The following is an 18,280-nucleotide window of genomic DNA, read 5'->3' as shown; positions in this document are numbered from 1 at the left end:
TAATGTTTATAAAAGCAAACTCAACACGTACCTTTTTAGTCTGGCTTTAATGTACTCATCTTAATCTGTTTCAGGTTTTATCTTTTTCTGTTTTAGCTTCAGAATGATCTTTTAGTAGTTTCCTCTTGTTTTATCATATTTCACCAAGTTCTTCTTAAGTGTCTTGTTTTCTTATTTGGGCATACTGTCCTGAGTAACCTTGTAGTGTTTTTATTCTTATTACAGCACCCTTTTATTTTATTTTAATTTGTTTGAATTTATTTTTATTTCATTTGATAATATTTTATTATACACTTTAACCTAATCCCCAGTGTTTACACATTTTAAACCTTTAAGATGGCATTTCCTCAGTACGTACTGGGTACATTAGTTTCCTGTTCTTATAGTGTCTTTTATTTATGATGTATTTTGCCAGTATGGATTGCAGGGGGAGTGGGTTTGGGTCATATGTTCTTTAATCTCTGTTTGTAAAGCACTTTGTGCTACATTGTCTTGTATGACAAGTGCTATATAAATATTGATTGATGGATTGATTAAATTTTACTTCATTATTGGACTACTGAAATGATCTTCTTGCATGGTGACGGAAAACATGAGTACCAAGAAACTCCTTTCACAATTCTGGAAACACTACTAACCTTAACAGCAAGTAAAATTCTCTGCTCACTCTAGCTTTAAAAAACATCACCATGACAACTGCATCTTACGACAGGGAGGTTTGGATAAAATTAGTAGTGGTAATGTTGTTGCTTGTTAAAGTTAACTCTGTGACTGGTACAACACTGTTGGGATTTTATGAGTAAAATTTTTAGTCAAAAATTGTCAAAATATTTACAATAAAAGCATATTTATTAATATGATTAAACAAAATTAGGAATCTGAATTAATCCTTAACAGGGAAAAACCTTCAAACAACCAAAAAACTTTAAAAATCTGTCTTAGAGTGAACATGTCAATAGCATTTAATCAATGTTTGTCCTTAAATAAAAGATTTGAGATTATACTCTGACCCTGCCAGCCAGCAGTTATTACAATGCACACACAACAATCACAGACCACTTAACTTTAATGATATTATAGAGTTTATTCAACAAATCAGCATTAGTTATTAATGAAATTTAATCAGACAAAGAATGGTCATAAAACTACAGCCCATGGATGGATTAGATTATTAGTATACATGAAAACATACTCATTGACACATTATGTTTTGTACTCCTGGAAATTCACTGAAACTCTATGGAAATAACTTTGAAACAACTTCTATGTCAACTTTAGGGATATATGTATATACTGTTAAGGGTGAAGAAAAAGAAAGCTTTCAATCTCATACCAATCAGTACCATCAGCCCCCTGCCAAACAACCATGAGGTTTTTGCTTGCATTAAATCACAATGTTACACAGGCTCAGGGTTCTCTTCTTCAACTTGCCTCTCCACCTAATCTGTGTCAATCAGATGAGGTTGACTGTGTTCTGCTGAAGAGCATTGGGTTGGAAAAGGTAGATGGTGTTTTAGGGACATGAAAGCGGCGGCCAGATTTCTTCAAGAGAAAAAAGATGACGAGTATGACGATCACTACGGCAGTCACACAAATGATGGAGACAACTGGTAAAATGCTGTTGCTGTGGGTTGGAAGGGTCACCATGGGACTTGCTGTACAAAAGAAATACATCGTTGAAGCATCAGAGAAAACTTTAAAGCGTCATTAATACAATAAGTCCTCAGACATAGACCTAACTTACCAGGTGTTGTTGGTGCCTCTTTGAGTACTAGCAAGAAAACAAACACAGTTCAACATTTATGTCAAGAGGCAAATCCTTTCAACAATATTATACTCTTAAAATTTGGCCGGGGCGATATGGCCTAAAATCATATGGTATTTTTCTATGCTTTTAAATCCAGATTTGAGTGTTATAAACTCCCTTCTTGCTTTAAACAAGCCTATGATGGCATAATCAATTTATATCTAAACATAGGAACAAGGAAACTTTTCTTCTCTTTTTTTTTTAAGTCTCTCTAGGTTTACTTTGGCCTGTGCTTTTTCAGAAAAATAACAGCCGCAGACTTTTATTGTGAAGCACTTGACGGAAGTAGTGTGTTTGGCATTGACTTAGCTGCTGTACCGGCAAGTTTTTGCAGCTAGTTTACAGCAGCTTTTCTAAACTCATTTAATGTTGCAGCCTGGACTTTTGACTCACCGTGGACTTAGAAAAGAAACTCATAAGTTAAAAACACCTTCAAATGGTTGTTTAAGCCATTGTAATATGAAAAGCTGCAGCATTGGGCTCTAGACGAACTGAGACCAGCCAAAGTAGCACTCAGCTTGTGTTCAAGCCCCAGGAAGGCTGACAGAGACGGCACACTGACTGACAAACTTGGAGAGGAAAGAACACCTGTTTTGTCTGTTATCTGTGCTTAGTTACAATGACAAGAGTGGGTGACGTTCGGTCTGTTACTTGACTATATGTTATGCTAGTGCTAATGACTGGTAACCTGGCATGCCAGATGGATTTGTTTCGCACATCCATCTGGGAAACCTTCAATACTAAGCGTTTGGGAAAGGGCAGAATTTTTGAAAAACACTCCTAGTGTGATTAGGTGAATGTTCTGTCTGTCACATCTTTACGGGCCAATCAGAGCAACAAAACATATAGCGTAGGCGACCAAGATGCTCCTGCGCAGCTACCGAGGAATAACGTGGACCATGGCGACTATAGATATGTTAATGCATGACTTTTGTCATTTTTGAAAAGAAAACAACTCACTGCTGTTCTTTTTCTTCCTTTAACGAAGAAATTTCATGAAGTTCTGATAAAACCGATGCTTTAGTAGTGTCCACGCTAATCTCTTGTTGCTGCTTGCTTACATGATGACGCCACCGCGCCTGAAAGTACTGGCCTTCATCACTGATTGGTCCTGTCACTTTCTAACCGGGCCCAAACGGTTCAGACAGGAGCTTTGCAAGATGGATACGCCAGTGAGAAACAAGGAAATGGGCGTAGCCATCTGCTTTGCAAGCTTAAATGACTGGACCCAACCGTCACAAATCACTCGCTCCATCAGCTGTGGGAGCAGATATGCCTCGTGCATGGATCACGGCACAACACAGGCATTTAAACCGGTGATGATGGTGTTGAAAAAATCCATTCTGTAGCAAAAATTTTACCGGTGTTGATATAAATACTGGTTTACCGACCACTACTATGAATATCTTCCATCAGAGGTCTGTTTGAATTTTTCTGACATTTACAGCCCTTCTTCCACTCAACATTGTGTGATTTTTCTCTTTTACATGTTTACCTCATCTCAGAGAATATCCAGGCTTTGTTTAAGTTTGTACAACTTGGGAATTCAGACTGTTTTTTTATTTTAATTTTCCCCACAGTGGCCCTAATTTACATTTAGGTACAACGTTACTGCACAAACATGAAATTGATTTAATAGAACTTTTATGTTGAACTCACCTTTAGGGGTTTTGCATATAAACCCTCTGCTTTGGCCCATTCCTGAGATCCATTTTCCATCTGAGATTTTTAGTGCTGCATATCGTCTGTCATACGGTTCACCATGATCCCAGTTAGTGTAGTCCAAAGCTCTTCTGTCTAACCACAGCCACTGGCCTGGGGAAAAGAAGAGATTCCATTTTTCTCCTTCGTAAGGAGTATCAACCTCTAGAATAAAATCCTTTTAGATGTTTTTTGTTGGCCATGATTTAAAAAGATGTCCAACTTGACTCCAGTAATCCTTAACTTATTTAACTGGACACTTGAAAAACTGTCTACACAACCTTCCTGGACTTAAGCTACCATTTCAGTTATACCCAAAATAGAAAGGGACAAAACACAATGTATGTAATACGGACCAATTTCAATTTTGAATCAGGATTATGAACTGTATTATACAATTCTAAGAACCTAGGTTCCTTTGTTTCTGATCTAATTGACACTGATCAAACTGGAATTGTTCAAGGTTGCCAAGTATAAGATAGTATTAGATGCTCTTTCCATGTAATACAAAACATAAGAGAAACTAAAACAAATGCTGTGCTAGCTGGTCTTAATGCTGAGAAAGTTTAGTCTATGTTAGTTGGGAACATTTGTTTTTGGGTCAATTTGGCTTCACTAAAAAAATCTACCAATACTGTTAAAACATTATACACTGCTCCTACAGCAAGAATTAAAATAAATGGCTGTCGCACTGATCGTATATGATTAGAAAGATGCTTCCCTTGACTTTTACATCACTTTATTTGGGTGATCTACCTGATAAATAACAGGACGTGACAGATGCTTGTGGAAAATATTTACAGTAGCAGTAAAAAAGTAACCTGACACGCCAGATAGATTTATTTCACACATCCATCTGGGAAAGCTTCAATAGGAAATGTTTGAGAAAAGGCAGAGGATTTGAAAAAAACACGGTGTGATTGGATGAACGTTCTGTCTATCACATCTCTACAGGCCAATAAGAGCAACAAAACATGTGACGTAGCCACTATCAAGCTGCTCCTGCGCAGCTACTGAGGATTAACGCGAAACATGGCGACTACAGACATGTCAGTACTCGACTTTTTCATTTTTGGAAAGAAAACAACTCACTGCTGTTCTTTGTTCTTCTTTTAACAAAGAATTGTTGTCAAGTTCTGATAAAACTGGCGCTTTTAGCTGCATCCACGATAATCTCTTCCTCCATAACTGCACCAGCTCTTGCTGCTGCTTGTTTACGTCATGATTCTGCTGTGCCTGAAAGTACTGCCCCTTACTGCCCACTACTGATTGGTCCTGTCACTTTCTAACCAGGCCCAAACAGTTCAGATGGGAGATTTGCAAGATGAATTCGCCAGTGAAAAACAAGGAAACGGGCGTATCCATCTGCTTTGCAAGGTTAGCAAAAAAGGCCATCACCCATAAATGGTTATAGATAGATCCTCCCACAACAGATGACTGGGTTGAAACGATTAAAGAAAGATGATTTATACATAAAAAGATGGGCTAAATTGAAATTAGAGCCCAACCGTTTGATTGGCGGGCCAATTAATCAGGCCGATTATAGCGTATCACAGATTAATCAACATTGGCCAATATGCAGCCGATAAATTAACTTTTTGCTGTGCGGGGGTTTTGTCGCTCTGCTCCTGTGTGTCCCTGCTGAACTCAGCCCGAGTGCCTGGTCCCTCCCCCTCACACACAAGCAGCTCTCTCTCCTCCACTCAGGCCGTGTCCACATGGAGACGAATTCCGGAGTATACGCAAAAGTTGTTAGTTGTTCATATCTGCGTTTCATCCACACAGAAACAGCATTTTGGGTGACTGTAAACGATACTTTTTGAAAACGGGTCCCAGAGTACATAACTTCGTAAACAACTACCGTTTCTTCTCCGTGTGGAGGGCTATCCACATCTTTCTTGAAACAAACATCACACGCAGTGTAGCTCTCTGAAGACGCCTGCGCGGGTCTAACCAAAACAAACATGGCGGACTACAGGGTTGTGTTCGTGCTGCAGGAGCTGCTGAGCTTGTTATGGCTTTTGAAGCAAAATCTGATGCTCCTTTACCATCACTGCAAAATGCATACACCATATGTTCTTAAATCCAACACTGAGGAAAAACCAGTAGGGCAACTTGAAGAAAGTTTGTGTCAGTTTTCTGTGAGCTTCTTCTTCTCTTTCAGTGCATTTCCATGGCAGCAATACAGCGCCATGTACAGGCTTGACATTTGCACTACAGCGTTTTCAGTCATTTAAGTTGCATCTTTGTGAAATAAAGATAAATGCAATTGTTAATTCACATGCCCACAATTATCTAATAAAAGACTATTATAAACCTTTTTTAACATTGCCCAAGTTGCATCTTTGTAAAATAAACAAAGATAAATGCAACTGTTAAATTAGTATACACCCTATGTATATCAATGTTCTTATTTCATATATCGGCCGATATATCGGATATCGGCTTTTTTTAGCCCCCAATATCGGTATCGTTATTGGCCCCAAAAATCCCCTATCGGTCGGGCTCTAATTGAAATTATACTTAAAAGAATAAATAACACCACTGGCAGTCTGCCTTAGGCATATTCATATTATTACCATTTCATGTACCACTCCTTTGCTATAAGCTCTGATTACAATTTCTAAAACAATGTGTTAAAATCCCTATGTAACTTGTATTGTAACTCGTAATTTGAAATTTTTAATGTCTGACAATGTCTTACTGTTTTTTTTCATTGTTGATGTTATGTTTTGTCTTAAAATAATTAAGAAAAAGAAAGATGTCTAACTGGGGTTTAATGATAAACCTTTATACTTCATAATTATGGATTGAATTTCCTGTTATCTTTTGCATTCATCATTCATGTTTTCCCTTACATTTTTCAGCTCTAATATATATATATATAACAAAGCTACATTCATTGGCTACGGGTCACCAGAGCATGTTGCAAACACCATATTGACCAATTGTAAAACCTCATATAGTTGTTTTGAGTAAACCACTGGCTAACAGAAGTTCACTTCCTGGTCAGGGCCTTTCTGTGTGGAATGGGCATGATCTCCATGGGTTTTCTCAGGCTTCTTTCCACCAGCTAAGACATGCTTGCTAGGGTAATTGCTTTTTATCTGCTGGATCAAAAGGCAAACTACTAGAGTTGTCATGGTGCGCTGATAGATTGTTTTTTTTTTACTTCAAACAGCTCATTACTAACCAGAGGTGGGGGACTCAAATCTGAGGACTTGAGACTTGCTTGACGAACACTGATAAAAGATTTGACTTGCTTGTGACTTGGTCTTCATGACTTGAGACTTGACTTAGACTTGAGACAGATGACTCGAATTGACTTGATTTAATTTAAATATCAGCATTTTTTTAAAAGTTAGATTACATTAGAAATTATGTTTTATTTTGAAACATGATCGGGTGATTTGAGAGTGCAATGCACTGCTGCACGGACTAACAGCGGTCTGCAGGTCAACACAGGAGCAGCAGTCATGGAGGCAACTAGACTAAGAATAATTCAATTTGGGTTCAAGGATTATGTTGTCGATGAAGAAAGGGAAGCTACATGAATGTGTCTTTTAGTTAGCTGTTACGGCTGTTAGAAAGCTAGCGTTTGCTAACACTAACATAGCTTAAACAAGCTACCTAATCAGGGCTTGACATTTACGCCCGCCAACTAGCCAAATGCGGGTGGATTTTGGCCGTGGCGGGTAGCAGCATGACTCTTACTAGCCATGATGGTGGGTTGAATTTATCAATGTCACAACTTATGCTTCACTTTGAAGGTGCTTATCTGTTAGCCCTTATGATTTAGGCTTGTTACAGAGAGGCCATTCAGCACATAAAAGCTCAAATTTCCCTCCAAAATAACAGATAAGTGGCTGATGTCTTCATCCATTCGTGCGTTTTTACCAAGCGGCAACCTCCGGTCCTAAAAAATGAAGCCAGTGCAGAAGTGCCAAAAATTGCTATACCGTGACTGTCTGCTCGAGGCTGGCTGCAGGAAAACCGGAAGTTTCATCTGCACACATGTTAAACAGTGTCTCATTGTGCTCCCACTGTACGGGGGATGAAGTTTTTTGTACCACGATCGTTTGGCTGATATTTAGGATGAAAGCTGATTGGCATGTCTCATTTGATTGACAGATAGCTCGGCAGGCAGAGGCTCCGTTACCGTCAACCGGAATGCTAGCTAGCAGGCTGACAGGAAGTCGCGCTTAGTGGGCGGGCGTTATGTTCAGCTGAGACCACGATTTCAATATGGAATGGGCTTCAAAAGCCATTTTGGCCTGCCTATTGTAAGCAGACGACTGACGTCACACGGGGTTTGTCCAGTTCTTTCAACAGTCTATGGTTTTTACGCAGCGCCAAGGGCTTTGATGCTGTATGACATACATAAACATGACACTCACAGACTCACAGGCACACACTCGCACTGACGTGTTGGTGAGACTGAAGGCTTCTATCTGTTTAGGGGAAATGTTTAAGAATTTGCAGGATAAACTCAGACCTGAACTTTCTCCTTCTGCTTTAAGGCTACTCTCCATCCATGGAGGATCAGTGTGTCAGCGCCATTTGTGTGTGTGTTTGCATCTGTGTGTAAAAAAAGTTTGTGTGGATTAGCTTGTAAGCAGTTTGATTTATATTTGTTGTCCAATGGGGACAGATTGACTGGCACCTTTCTGTTTTTTTTTTTTGTTTTTTTTTTTTACGTTGAGGCAGCAGTGTATATACACTGTCTGATGGTAACGTTTGCTAACATGAATGCTAACATAGCTTACTAAACTAATGTTAAGTTTAAGATGTGCATAAGATTAACGTGACGTAATGTTACAGAAACAAAATGCACCTCTGTAGTTAGTTATTCATTTTTATAATTACACAAAATTACCTGGCATTAGTCCGTTAGCCTGAGAGAAACTCCTATATCCAAAATGCACCGTGTTGTTGGTTGTAGCCCCTCATTCTTATGTTTTCTTCTTCGTTGGTTATTTGTATATATTCTTTCCCCCCCCTCCCCTCTCCCCTTTTGAATGACTCCCTGTGGGAGAGGTGGGTGTCCATTGTTTTGTTCAAGTTTGTATCTGTTTCCATCTTTAAGTTAAACGTTATATCTTGTATATATTTTTAGTTCTTATAATGTCCTTAGTTATTTTTCCACTTGTTTACATGTTTATGTGCTTTAAGTTTCTTGTATCTTTACTTTTATTGATGTTTGTTTGCTGCGCACGGCAGGAGGGCTAGCTCAAGTGCACACCGTACACAGCTAGCTTACGTGCACATTATGTCGAGCTAATGTTATGTGCTATATCTTTATTTTGTGTAGGATCTGGAGCGGGCTGCCAGAGTTAATGGAGTTTCTGTATTTGGTTATCATTGCCAGCCAATAAAGGTGGTCAAAGAGAGGGATCCTGAGTCGCAGTCTCCTTCCCATCCATCATAAACACAACGCAGAGATATTGCCACCGGTGACAGTTATATGAAGTAACATTCATTTTCTGATATGATGACCAGGTGATCAGCAGGGCACAAGACACCCAGGTGTCTGGTGATTACATCCCAGGTGTTGATTTTTACATGGCAGACGTTGCTTCATTAATAATTAAATAAGTTACATTATTTTCTGATGCTCAAATTCATTGTAAGTTTTTTTTTCCTGAAAGTTTCTGAAAGCCATGAAATGTAGGCCTTGTTGAGGGTCACTTAACAGCATACACATGCACAATAATAATCATCAGCTTTGCAAATGTTTAATTTGAATAATATAAACACATCAAGCTATTTATTACATTGTTAACTTACATTGTAAAGCAGCCTCAAAAGAAGAGAAGAATATTGATTTTGTTAATGTTATAAATTTTTTCCTAAAGTCAGTATTTTCTAGGGACACTTAAAGGTACAATGTGTAAAATTTGGCTGCATTTCACCGAACAGAACCGGTGTACATGGGATATAATGTTTATATATCTATGTGAAGTATGTTAAATAAGTGCACAAACATCCCCTTTAAACGTTCGTTTTCTTTTCACAAAATTAGAAAAAAGCTTTTTAAATTTACATTACCACGGGTCGCCCTCACGAAGGCTGACATAACGAACCGCCATGTTGTCTACGGCAACGTTTTGGGGACAGAAAGAGCAAAACGCGATTTTTAAATACAAACCTGCCCACCGGTCTTGAAAGCTACCAGGAAGGCAGGTGGAGAAGAAGACTGACCTATAATCTATAAAAATAATGGTTACAAAAATGAATGAATAAACCCTCACCTCGTCACTGCTGTAATTTATGTCCGGCTCACTATCCTTTTTGGTCTTCACAGGCTCTCGGCGCTTAGTGATGTGACGTTTTGGTAACAGATCGGCTCATTCTAAAATCTGAACGCTAGATGTCGCTAAAAATGCCAAATTTTACACATTGTACCTTTAACTTGCAATATTTTTAAGGCCTTAGCCCTATTAAATAATGATTGAAATAAAACTCAACTTTTGTACCACTGTCTTTACTGATTTAAGTGTAGATTTAAATCATCCAATTTTTGTATGACTTGACTTGTGACTTGCTTGACTTATAGCAGGGAGTTGACTTGCTTGATTCTCACCACAGTGACTTGGGACTTGCTTGAGACTTGAAGGCTATGACTTGAGACTTGCTTGTGACTTGCACATGAGTGACTTACTCCTACCTCTGTTACTAACCTGGCACACCAGATGGATAAACCTCTCATAGACAGTGTTTGGGAAAGGGCAGAGCCTTTGAAAAAAAAAAAAAAAAAAAACTCGGAGGGTAATTGGATGAACATTCTGTGACATCTTTCCTGGCCAATCAGAGCAACAAAACACGTGATGTATTCGTTTCAGAGCTAAACTCCACAGAGAACAGCATAACGCAAATTATGGCGACTATAGACTGTTGTCGTTTTTGAAAAGAAAACTCAATGCTGTTCTTTGTTCGTCTTTTAACAAAGAAATGTTGTCAAGTTCTGATTAAACTGGCACTTCAGCAGCATCCACGCTATCGTCTTCCACCATGACTGCACCGGCCTCTTGTTGGTTCTTGCTTACGTCATGACTCTGTCACGCCTGAAAGTACTGCTGACTGGTCCTGTCCCTTTCTAACCAAACCCAAACGGTTCAGACGGGAGCTTTGAATTTCAAATTTTGAATAAAAAGTGACAGCCTATTTTGATGCAGCTACTTTTTACACTTTGTTAGTTTACTAATACAACAAAAGGAACTTTTGTATCTTATTTGTTGTTGCTTACATTGCTTCTTACATTCAACAAAGGAGCTCTTGGTGTTCTGGTTATGAAGAACAAAAAAAATGTAGGTTTACCTCTGTGAGTTCTGTACAAGCCGATCCAGAACTCACTCTGACTGTCTTTATACACTTTCAAGTGGTTTTCAATGAAGTTTTGCTCTGAAGGATCTTCAATGCTGGCAAGAGATCCCCCTTCACAAACAAACAAACATAAAACACTAGGTCTTGAATTACAGCAAGATGGAAATGACTGATCAATTGTGCTACCCAGATAATTAATGGAAATTTCTCACCATTTGCTGCACAATGAGCAGATGCATCTGGCCACCTTTCCCTAAGTGGCCAAATGAGGTAACAGTTACCCTTAAATGGTATCCAGAAGGACAGGTGTCTTCCTCCTGATCTTTGTTGTTCTGGAATATCAGGACATTTTCCCGGAAATTCAGTGGACTCTGTTGGTGGCACATCTATGGGTGAAGCCAAACAGAGGAGATGCATGTCAACATTAAGCAGCACAACTGAGTGTATTCAACTGTACAGTATAAAAGCCCTACCTGTGCTCTTCATACAAACACTGGCCATGTTCTGATCACATTCTGAAGTCCTCCACATTCCACCCACGTCAGCATAAACACAAGGTTTTCCACTCTCTGGTTCCCCCCCTCTCCAATAGGCTACAGTGAGATGCCAGCCTTCAGTATACCTGAAATATCCACCAGTCTAAAAGCAAAGATGGAACAAAGTAGAATTTTTTTTAGTGATTTTTCATATGTGCAGTTTGAGAGGCATTCTGCTTTGTACCTCTAATGTGTTCAGTCCAATCCACACAGGAGCCTTGAGATTCAGAGTGATCAGGTCAATGTATGTCTTTGACCAGATGTTTCGCAGGCTAGCCAGTGAAGCCCCATCATCTTTGCAGTGCTTTTGAGCTGCATACCAGGTCATTTTATTAGTGTTCACCTTGACAGAGTCGTTGAAGATTTGGACATACTGTGAGGTTGTTGGTTCAGGGGAGTCTGGCAGAGCAGGGTCTGTTCAGAGCAAGAAGTTACATTTATTCTTGTGTATAATTAAAACGCTTGTGTTTGATTAGAAGTATAGAGGAAGTCATGATGATGACTGGGGAAGGCAAAGCATAGACAGAAATAGACTGACCAACACTCCGAAGGCAAACATATCCATTGGTGTCATTGCAGGACTTTCTTGTCCATTTTCCTAATACATCTGTGGGCTCACTAGTCATCACAACACAGTGTCGTAGCTGAAACACAACAGTGATCAGGGGACAGGCAGATAAGCTCCAGGATCATTTTATGAGAAAATGTCAACAATGTTCTGCAACTAGAAGCAAGACTTTGGATTTGGAATTTCCCCTTGTGGGACTAATAAAGGACTATCTTATCTTAAAACCATTGGAAGTTCACAACTCCAGATTCAATCTTAAACACACAGAGAACTGCTTTGTTAAAAATATCATGAATCCAAAAACAAAAAGGGAGGCTGTCTTTATGTTACAGTATAACTTGTGTAACAGTTCAAATTAAATGAAAAAACATTTTGTCATAATACGTACTAAAATATATATAAATATCTCTGTGTGCCAGACACACAAACCTCACTCATCAGCAAGATAGGATGTAAAAGGGCTCCAAATAAGACAGGGTTTTCTGTCAAAAAACATTTACCTGTTCACGAGGGAAAAACGATGGTCGCTGCAATGAAAAAAAGTCAGGATATCAGAATTTTTCAAGAAACAGTCAGAACAATGTTTTACACAATATAGTTTTATGCCAATGGTCACAACACCTGCTGCAGCAACAGAAAAAATACATGTTTTTAATCTTTTGTAGTGCAGCTCTGAAGTCTTTTATTACCTCTGCCAAGGAGCCTATGCAGGGTTTGTTAGTTTGTTTGTTAGTTAGATTGTTTGTTAGCAACATAACTCAAAAAGTTATGGATGGATTTTCATGAAATTTTCAGGAAATGTCAGAAATGGCATAAGGAAGAACTGATTAGATTTTGGGACTGATCCAGATCATTCCCGGATCTGGATCCAGGAATTTTTTAAAGGATTCTTTATTATTAGGAGATAGGGCTAATGGTGGAGGTCTGCGCTCTCCGAGTGCTTTTCTAGTTTAACACTAAATTACAAAAAATGTGTCCACTTACCTGTGTATTCCACATATAATATCGACTTGGTCGACCATCAGTCCAGTACCACAGGTGACCATCCTTATTATGCATACCAATCCACAGGTCTGTGTTTGGTGCCTCAGCAATGTAAGCCTTCAAAAACACTGAAATTGATACACACACTGATGATTTACAGACAAGATATTTTTCTAAATGTCTTGAGAATTTTGGAACAAGGAGACTAGTTTCAGTATTTTTGAAAGTGTTTTCTCATTTATAGTTGGCATTCAGGAATCCAGGTACTTAAGAGTTCATGGTTTCCTTTGTCATAATCTATTTCTTGTAATACCCCAATCATTTTTGCTTTGATAAGTGCAGAATCCAGTTTAGCATCATCTCACTTAAAAAGAAAGGTCTTCCCTGAAAAAGAACTTGCCTACTTGGAGGCACATGTTCTAAAACCTAAATATACTACTCAGCGTTCATTGTACCATTAATGTGCAAGTTACCCATGTGCACTTGTGCACCCGCATACATCTGACAATTGATGTGCCGCAACACTGTCCACAAGTCCCCACCTTCTGTACCCAAAGGATTCAGCATCCATGTCAAACACAGAGTTTAATATTTAAATCCTCTAGACTTGGACTGAATGATTCAATGATTGTTTTTCAACCGTAATGGCGATATGCGCATGCATAATAGTAACAACGTGAATCTGTGCCATACTTATCATGTTACCTGATGCCACCACTTCCTTGTTGTTGGATTCAAACCAAAACCACAAGGCTCCATCATTTCTGTGACTCACCTGAATTTAATCCTGTCTGAGATCACATCAAAAGACAGAGACCTGAGCACTGTGCAGTAAGAGCCTGTATGTCTACTACATGTACATTCAGGCTACAGGTGACGGCACTGCAGGTGACGCTCAGTTACGCAAGGCCGATCCTAGCAGGGTTCCCACCACAAGCAGCAACTAATCCCAGTGCTGGTTAATAAATGGTCCATTAATGCACAAAAATGCTGATCATTTACTTTAAAGCTTCGTGTATGCTGTGCAATGTGTATAAACCACAAGAGTTCAAAAACTCTGAGAGCTCTGGTTTTATCAAACGTTACATTCATGGGGGCGAATATGTTGACAAAACAACATTTTGAACCTTATTAGGAAATACTGTGCAACATTTCAGCACAATCACAAGCACAGGTTAATTTGCCATTTTAGGAAAACAGTGGCAAGAATATTTGTAAAGTTCATGAAGAAGCTCCTTCTACCTGCTTTCTTTTCTTTTCCCTCTTTCTGTGTTTGTGTGCCAGAGCTGCTGACATAGGGCTGCACAGTGTGATATTCAAAGTCCAAAAATGATTTAAAGACCCCCCAAAAATATACAACTATTGATTTTAATTTGATACATATACATAAAAAAGGATACATTTATCTGGTTTAATTTACTTAAGAATTTCCAATATATTGCAGAAAGATAAACTGTCACAATGTTGTTTTTTTCCAGTATAACTCAGCTTTACTTCAGATCACAGGATGATTTCCCACTTTGACTCAGTCCATCTGAAGGATCATTCAAGTTCTTCATTTGAAACATATATAGATATGGATGTGATAATTTCCTTTGTGTTAACTTTCCTAACTCTCTCAAAGTTCCAGATGCAGACCAAACATTGCAATACCACAGGTAATCAGCAGTGATGAGCAATGTAGGTCACAGTTCAAGCTAGAGCAGCAAAACACATTTGGAAAATGGCAACTCAAAGTACTGATGAAATATTGCCTTAAATATTTTGTGAGTTGTTAAAACTACAAACATATGTGACCGAAGCCAGATAAAGTTCCTGCAAATCGGCATTCCAGTGGTTGAAAAAAATGAATGCAAAGTTGTTTTCTTCAAAATTATCATTTTTCGTTTTTTGTCATTTTATGCAAGTCCGACAATTAAACTACTCATTCGATGAAAAAAGTAACACAAATGTGATATTTAAAAGTGTTAATTTTGTGTTTAAAAATGCCCTCTTTTCGTAGTTTCTGCGGGGAGATTGAGGGGAGGGGAAAGCGAAACTGTGGGGTGATAATTGACCACTCAGCCTGACATTGTTCCCAGTTTCACCCATTGAAATGGACAATAACAAACACCGCATGGCTCAAACGCCAGCCCCCTCGGCACGTAACTAGAGCTGTTTCTAGTTATCACCTTGATCAACAAGCCTCAAGATGCGCCCTGCAGTGAAGAAAAGTAGAAGATATGATGAAGAAGCAGCAAGAATTATCAACAGACTTGGGACAACTTCAAGATCACTCGACAGTGAAAGTTTGATGAAGGCGGATCTCCTATGGGAATATTTTGATGAGCGTCACCAGTCTGATTCAGAAGCTTGGTTTGGGTGGACTTTATGTAAATGTGGCCCTATTGTTCACGCCCATTACCTGGCCTGCGTGAAGGTATGAAAAGTCCTGAAACTTTGAGCCTGGTTTTCTCAGAAAAAAACAGGAACTAGAAGTTAACATTCAAATTAGCATATCTTTGTAAAATACGCTCAGATTAGGGTGTGTGATACACCATTTGAAAGCTTGGAATCTACGCTTGCTTCTACGACGACTTGCAGGACTTTTTACCAGCTTTGATCACATATAAGACGTTGGCTCACCTGGGTACAGAAACAAGCAACTACAAATGTCACTTGGCCGCAGTGCTCCTTGTCGTGCCTATGCAGTAACCAGCCGTTCTAGACTGGCAGCATGTTTTGCTGCTTGAATCTGCTGCACATGTGTGTTATTGCACGCTCCGTCACAGCTTTCACACTAGGCACATATTTTCTGCTTGTTGGCTGTGTCTCCCTGCTGTCTGAGCTCTGTCATTCCTCCTAACTTTGACCTCAACAAACCTCCCTACAAGTGACTTGATTCAGTGTATAGTGGTGCTGTATCAGGAGCTTTTCAAAATAGAACTCTACATAATCAATACATATTCATTTCTTTAGAATAAAATGCTGATGAGAAGTAATTATTAATCAAAAAGCAAACCTTGTTCATGGTCTGAATGAATTGATGCCAGATTTCCACCCATGGCTTTGCACTTTGTTCTCGCTCCATCCCAAGTCTCCCTTTGCTTGTTTATAATGAGGTAACACTGTAGTGAAAAAAAATAGAACATGATATCAGTAGCTTGCCATTTATTCACAAATGTGTCAGTGCTGTATTGGATTGAATTTCCATTCAATTTCTAGGGCTGACAGCTTCAATTCGATTGGTCGATTAATTCATTGGAAAGCTTTAGGTCGACCAAGATCACCCTGGTCGGTGAACCCCCCCCCCCCCAAGACACTTGTCTGGGGGCAAAAGCGTGTGAGCAGCTGAGAGAGAGACATGCTGCTGGGAACAGGAGCAATGCAGCTCTTGGAATTACAGGTAGAGAAGCACACAAAGCTACCAGAGTGGGATGTTTTCTGATATTTTACAGCATTAACGCTCAGAAACAACACATCAACTCATCACAAAGGTGCAGGCTGTTTGTATTGAAGTGGCACTGCTGAGTCTCTCTGCTCTGCCCTCCCTCACTGTATGAACTCCCGAGGCCAGTTTAATGTACCTGTCGGCAAATAGGCTGCGTAGTATAATCTCGTTTTATAATCTCCTTAAAGTGTTCACGTTAGCGTTAGCTTCTCTTACAGCCACACAGAAAGGAGAGGTGATAAAAGGCGATGTCTGCTGGTCATTAAGTCCCAACGAGCGAACTTTTTTCCTCTCACCTCCGTAAATAAATGCTGCATGCTGCCTGCTTTATGCTCGTAAATGACAGCACGAGCTGGATCAAGTGATCCTGTTAATAGTTACCGTTACAAACAAATGAAAAGCGATGATCTGAGGTTATTTTGTAGGCTGAATGAGTTTACAGAGTTACCGTGCTGGGATCACGGATATCAAAGGCAGGTGCGCGCTGATCGTCTCTCAATTAATTATAGACGTGATGAGCCGAAAAGATATATTAATGCTTCCAAAGGCTTGTTACGTTCATTTTAGGATCATTTAGAGTACCAAGCAGGTGCAGTGAGGAGCCTGGATGGATTGAATTAGTCCCTAACGAGGTAACTTTTTATAATGAACGAAATTTTTTTTACCTGAAAGACCAATCGATTAATTGGTGCCTGGGTGCGATTTTGGTCGACCAAGTTTTTCTTTGGTTGACTACAGCCCTATCAATTTCACATAGAAATAAGATTCTGAGCAACACTTCAGTCTTGCCAAGTAACTAATATCAAGAGGGACCTCTACCTTTGAGTCCATTTTTTTCCAGTTTTGTGGACAGCCACCTCTTGTAATAACTGGAGGAGGTACAGTGGCATGTGCTGGTGGTGTACTATTACGTTTACAGATGAATACACGCTGGATCCCACAAGGACTATTGTGCCACAACCCTGTGGACCATGAGTTGAATGAAAATTCAAAATATCAATTTAACTTGAAAACATATTTACATTTAATGACCTGCTAAAATGATTTTAGTTAAGTCTGCTTGTAAGAAATTTTTCACATTACTTACCCAAAAAGGAGGTCATGACAGCACAATTTTCATCATTGTTCTGGAAATGAGGTTGACCATCATCCCACCTTAAAAACGCTAATGGAGAACCATCCATCCACCTATTTGAACACAAAAGGTCATGATTTATGAAAAAAAAAACAAAAAACAAAAAACTTTTAACTCCTTTATTGGTCACTTCCTGCTGAAGTGTTTGACGTATGGTGAACGTATTGCATCATTTCCTGTTTCCAGTTACTTTGTTGCTGTGCTTCTCGTAGCGTTGATCGAGCCAAAGTTAAACTGTTTTCTTCCTTCTTAGATCCTCTTGCTAGCACGTTTATTTTGGACATAATGAATATGTCATTACGAACAAGATATGTGCCAGTCTTTCAAAGTAGCTGTAATTAAACCCAAAAGCCAACACATGATTCAGGCTCCCTAGCTAACTATAGACCCATATCTAATCTTCCTTTTCATTTTTAAGACCAGGACAAGAAATCATATCACTCCTGTCTGAGCTATAAAATGTAGAACAGAATTTAAAATTCTTCTTCTCACTTACAAAGCTCTTAATGGTCAGGCACCAACCTATCTTAAAGAGCACCTAGTGCTGTATTATACCTAGATCTTTGCGTTCCCAAAATGCTGACCTGCTTGTGGTACCTTCAGTCTCTAAAAGTAGTATAGTAGGTAGATCCTTCAGTTATCCGGCCCCCTTCTTTGGAATCATCTACCTGTTGGAGTTTGAGAGGCAGGCTCTCTTTTACCTTTAAGAGTAAGCTTAAAGTAGTAGCTATGAGTTTGTGAGAGTTACATGATGGTGGTTAGTTGAACTGCGAGTGGTGGTATACAATGGCTGCTA

General features: G+C 39.2%; 1 pseudogene; it reads right to left on the bottom strand.

Annotated features, from left to right (window-relative positions):
- Nucleotides 1-1,064: 1,064 nt before the first annotated feature.
- The window catches only part of LOC121519552, a 34,329-nt pseudogene continuing 17,113 nt past the window's right edge, over nt 1,065-18,280 (bottom strand).

Source organism: Cheilinus undulatus, linkage group 13, assembly GCF_018320785.1.
Source record: "Cheilinus undulatus linkage group 13, ASM1832078v1, whole genome shotgun sequence".
Taxonomy (NCBI): domain Eukaryota; kingdom Metazoa; phylum Chordata; class Actinopteri; order Labriformes; family Labridae; genus Cheilinus; species Cheilinus undulatus.
Note: the sequence above shows the minus strand (reverse complement) of the source record. Positions and strands in the feature narration are given on the sequence as shown.